We start from the raw sequence: 6,033 nt of genomic DNA, 5'->3' as shown, positions 1-6,033 counted from the left end.
GTTTGATTATCCTAAAAGATGTCAGGTGAAAGGTGTACCCTTCACACTCATATTTAAGAATTAAGAGAAAATGCCTGAATGCAGAATGATTCAACTGCAGAAAGATAAATCTTCAATTGTGTGGGTTGAGATTAGTGTCTGAAATAACAGGACCCGCGGTGGAGGTATCAGGGGGCAAGGGAAGTAATAAAGCTCAGGGATGGCTGCGGGAATTGCTGGTCAATGAAACACTTTTGATTCTCCAACCCCTTCCCCTATTCCTTCCACCTCTAAATCACACCACTAACCTGCTGCCATCTGACTGAGCCAGTTGGATGATGTGTTGCGGGTTTATAACGTAAACTCTTTCTAGCTTGGGATTCCATCACTTGTGTTGCCCTGAAGAAAATCTCCTTAAGCCCCTGCTGGCTGGGGCAACGAGTGGTCCTAATGCCGACACACACATGTGGGGTTGTATAACTCAGGAGTGCTCCTTCCAGCTAAGCAAAATCCTGACAAAGACGCCCTCTGAAATCATCTCCTTTTACTCAGTTTCATTTCACAGCTCCACAGGGGGCTCAACTTGCTTTAGGTCCTTTTAACCTGGATTCTATTCCCTGTATCATCAGAGAAATAGGCAGATACCTTTTTGTGGGTTTTCATCTCTAAAATGTTCATCGATTTTGGTTGTGATCCCAATGTCCACGTCTCATGGACATCTATCTATAACACGTCTCCATTTTAATCTATCTATAACATTTTCTCTGTGGGATATGTTTTATTTATTTTGGTATCCTTTAAACTACATTTCATTTTGTTTTGGTGAAAATAATTGATTTATAATCACTATCAAATACTTCTTTACCTCATGTAGTTGATAATGATGCTGTAACAAACATCACTTTGTGAGAATACTCCAAATTCCAAGTGAAGATTCAATGTCTGCTAAGTCAACAGTGGTGGAAATCCACTAATACATATATTTCTGAAGTGAGATACTGTGTAAATATGCCTAAATTTAAACCTAATCTATTGTGGGCTAATATTATTTTACATAATATATATCTCTTTAAAATTGATCTGCGTGATTGTTTCATTAAATAAGTTACTCATATGCAATTAATTTTTCCTATATTTTATTGAATTTGTAAGTTATGCTCAATTAAAAGGAAATAATTGCAATAAAATAAAATATTCTGTTCAGTTTTTCTAAATGTTTCTACTGATACTGGTTTGAAGATGAGAGTAATGCCATTTACCCAACCAATACTTTTTTCCTAGGATTTTATTCCTTGGAGGGAGGCTGATCTAGTGGGATATTTATCTCTATGTTTTTTCCCTGTGCGTTTTAATTCTTTTTATGAATTCTCAAATGCCTTAGAGAAATGACGTTATTATGTGTGTGTGTATTCAATTCAAAGTAAGACGCATATCAATTTTCTGCTCAAGTGCCATAATTGCATGGCAAAATTTGATTCTTGAGACTTCAGGTTTGTTGTCTTTATTCCCATTCTTGCAGATTCAGCCTCACAGCTTCAAATGCACAGTATCTGGCAGCTACAGAAACTGCGAATGAGAATAATCACAGAGCAGGATTCTCATCTCTCTAATTCTGCATATCAAACTTTCCTTAATTGCTTTGGAAGCCACATCCAAAGCAATCATGTGTTGTGTTTTATATAAAACATGTTAATCTTTTACATAAAGTTGTGACTGTTAAGCCACACTTTCTTTTCCTGGTACTGGATGACAACTGTCCTTAGATGAAACTGAGGCGGTTACCAATGGAACGTAGTTCAACGAAGTAATAAGAAAATGTTTTCATTTTCATAAATATATATTTTTTCCTTTCTCCTTCGTGTTTTGTAAATTTTACTGCCATTATCCTAGTTAAGTGTTCTTTTTCAGTGGTTTCCTGTGTTGGCTTGTACCGGTTCACAAGAACTGACTGTGACATCTTTCAACCCCAAGTTTAGTGGCATCAGGTTGGTGGCTTGAAATTGGCCCTAGTGGAAAGTAACAAATATGACAAGACCAGAGTTTTTTTTTACACCCGGAGAGCTGGTTGTTAAACATTTACCAGCTTTCCACCGCTAGTACTGTTAACATTGTTAATGTCCTGATTTTAATCATTGTTCTAAACTATGTAAGGCAATATCTTTGTTTTTTTAGGAGACAAACGCAGAAATATTTAAGGGCAAAGAGGTTTTATGTCTGCAACTTACTCTCAAGAAGTTTGATGTATTTATAAATATATAACTGTACACAGACAGAGACAAGACTGAAAGAGACAGAATAGTAAAGCAAGCATGGCAAAATGTTAACATGGACAGAATTTGGGTGATGGCTGTAAGAAATTCTTTGTGTTATTTTTGTAACTTTTTTGAAGTCAGAAGTGATATCAAACAAAGAGCTAAAGGAAGTGTCCTTGAGGCTGAGATAAAGTGTTGTGAGAAAAAGAGAATGTGGAAGAGCTAGAGCATGCTCCTGAGCGGTTAGCAAGGTCGTGGACAGGAGCCTAGAGCAGAGAGGGAGGGGGGTGGGGATGCAGGGGGGATGGGCTTACCAGGATTCAAAGGCCAAAGGTCAGCTCTGCTACTCATTTTCTGTGGACTTGGCCCACTGACCCTCTCTGTGCCTATTTTATCTGTAAAAAGGGGTAATAATCATAATATTTACGCCATGCAGTTGCTACGGTGGTTGAATGAGTTAATGTATAAAGCACTTGCGTTGGTGCCCAACCCCCGAGTCAGCAATTGCTATCACTTTGATTAGTGGCTTTGAGTTTTAATACAGGGCATCAAAGGTTCCAAGAGCCAGGTGCTTGGGAGAGAAAAATGCTCTCTGAATTCTAAAATCTTGACTTATAAGCATTAAGAACCAAAGCCAAGGGCTTGAAGCAAAGAGTATACCATAACACAACCATAGGATGCAGAGAAAAGAGTGATTTTAAGTCACAAGGTTTAAACTAAAACAGAAACTCAACAACCAAAAATGCGTCCCCTTGGTTTGAGAAAGATTTCTGGGGAGGATTTGGAAAGAAGAGCTGGAGAGTTGAGATCCAATGTGAAGCTTTACTCTCTGCCTGCCCGTTTGGCCCCATCCCTTCCTGGATGAATTCTTTGTGAGTGTCAGTGATGATGGCGGTGTTTCCCGAGAAGTAACCATGTGTTAGAGTGTTCTAAGCGCTTTATAAGGATGACCTTTTATAATTCTCCCAACACCTCTTCGTAGGTGGAATTATTAACTCCATTTTCTACATGAGGATTCTGATGCAGAAATATCAAGTAAGTTGCCCAGTTCACACACTTAAAACATTTTGAAATGGGATTTGGAGCCAGACAGTAAACTCCAGAGCAGGCACCATCCCTGATGAGTTTTGGCCTCAAAAAGGACTTGTGCCTTGCATCCCATGTGGAGTTCTGGGAGGAGAGAAACCTGACAGACTATTCATGGGAGAGTCACCCTCCACGATGTCCCCCAGGGGTGTCCCCCTCCTGGAATTGACACACTGGTGTAGTGCTGCTCCACGGTGTAACGGTGTGCCCAAGAGAATGGTGCACGACTTCCAAGGCAAAGTCACAAAGGACAATGTGGCTGCTGCTTTGTTCTCTTTCTCAGATCACTTGCCCTGGGAGAAGCTAGCTGCCACATCCTGGGGAGTCTTTGGAATCTCTGCAGAGAAGCCCACATGGTGAGGAGCTGAGAACTCCTGCCAACAGCAATATGAATGACCTTGGAAGCAAACATCCTCCAGCCCCAGACAAACTTTCAGATTAACTGCAGCCCTACTGACATCTTGATTGCAGCTTCATGAGAGACCCTGAGCCACAACTACCCACCTAGATTGCTCCTGAATTCCTGACCAACAGAAACTGAGATAATACCTGTTTGTTGTGTTAAACCACTAAATGTTGGGGCAATATGTTACGCAGCAATGAGTGACTAATACAGTCTAGCACCGATGGAAGATAGCTTTGATAGAAATGGTGCTGTGGCACATGTTTGTACAAAGAGAGCAGGAGCTCTTCCCCACCCAATCTTTTTGATTACAAATTAATATCTGGGAGGGGGGCCCAGGGCTAGGGTTATGGACCCCTGTAGTAGGGTCTGCAGGGAGGATAACCCATGCCAAGATAACAGACTTCATGTTTGACCAGCTGAGAATATATACGAGAGGCAGTCGAGACAGAGGCTACTATTCAAGGTCAGGTAGCCCAAACTTCACTCCTTCAGTCATATCTGAGACAGGTCAGCCCATCTCTCCTCTCTCACAGGCACAAGTCTCCTGGGAATTTATAAACTCCCAGGAGTTTTACCCTGGGTAAATGGGATAAAGAAGAAGAGAGATGGAACGGTCATAAGAGATTAAGGTTTAAACAGAAAGTGACCAAGTTCCCTTGAATTGCCAAGAATGAATTTTCCACCACAGATACCGACTGGGGCTTGAGAATAAAATTAATTTCAGTTACGGAGAAACAGAAGTTATTTACAGAGTTTTGCCCAATCAGCGCTTGTAGTTACAGACACTTCACAGCCACTATTTCACAATTGGTCAGGACTTCTCTATCCCAGCTCAAGGTAAAAGAAATAGGTCATTGGTGTCACAGAAGAGCAGTGCCAACTTTCTCTGTTTAGAGATCTAACTGCATTATTTTTGGTGTTGAGAAATAAACCTCTTTGGAGAACAGAGGATCTTGTCCTTTGCACTAATGTTGGCTAATACTCTTGATACACAATGTTCCAAGAAGTTGTTCTCACCTTTTTACAAACATGAAGCTCATTCTGTTCTCACAGCAAATCTATGGGGTGCTTATTAGCATCAGTCTCATTGAAAAGTGGGGAAACTAAGGCACAGGAAGATGAAGCAAACTGCCAGGTCATATACAGCCCGTCTGGTTCTGAAGTCTATGAATTTAACCACTGCCTTCTCACGCTCTTCATGATGAATCTTATAGTTCTTCCAATACTTTATTTCCAGTACGTCAGGTTTATCCTAAGATCTGTGACTAAGTTAGAAAAGTGTAAGATGTGGACCCGTATTAAATGTGGATTCTCCTGATGACTCTAGACAGGGAGCTTCCTGGCTTATTTCTAAAACAGGGTTAATTGCACTGCTCTCCATGCACGGATACTTATGGAGATGATTCCACCAGTCTCTGGACTTCGCTTTAATGGTGAATAGCATTGGGTGCCCCTGCTGTGGAGTGGAGAGCCACACAAATCTTTAAGGACTGCCTGGTAAACATGTAATCAGAAGATCTGGTGCTGCCCGAGAATCCGGAGCAGGTTTTAAATAGCTCACAGAGAGCTAAGCTGGTCTTTCCAAGTCCAAGTTATCAAAAATAGTTTCCTAGTTTGTGTGTGTGACCTTTCCTGGCCGTAGACACTGAGCCATCAAGACAATTTTCCCTTTGCTTGTCTCCGGAGGCAAGAGCAAATTTATGACTTTTTCTAATATGAATTAGAATTTGAATAGAATAGAATTTGAAGATTGAAATTAATCTCAAATATGGTGCTAGCGCACAGCCCTGTGAGGCCCTTGGGTTTCCCTGAATTCAATGGAATCACTCTTTCTACAAACACCTCTAAGACAAGAAACAGGGCCCCTGTGGCCAGGTCCTGCCTTCATCAAAATATTCAGCCAGAAACACAGTCATAAAGGCCTAAGGATTCTTTTATAGACAACTTGAGAACCTCTGATACTGTTGATTCACTTATTTTTAGCTGACTTGTCTAAAATTCACTGGAAGAAGACTTTGCTCACTTCTTTTTTTCAAAATTTTATTAAAAAAATTGTTTTGGTAGGGAGGGTATAGCTCAGTGGTAGAGTGCATGCTTAGCATGCACAGGGTCCTAGGTTCAATCCCCAGTACCTCCACTAAAAAAAAAAAAAATTAAAAAATACATAAATCTTATTACCACCCCCCCACATTTTTTAAAATTTTATTTTAAAAATTAAAAAAAAATCATTCTTTTTTTCCCTTCTAGTTTTATTGAGATATACTTGACATACAACACTATATATTTGTAGGGGGAGGTAATTAGGTTTTA

Source organism: Camelus dromedarius, chromosome 30 (genome assembly GCF_036321535.1).
Source record: "Camelus dromedarius isolate mCamDro1 chromosome 30, mCamDro1.pat, whole genome shotgun sequence".
NCBI classification, from domain to species: Eukaryota; Metazoa; Chordata; class Mammalia; order Artiodactyla; family Camelidae; genus Camelus; species Camelus dromedarius.
Note: the sequence above shows the minus strand (reverse complement) of the source record.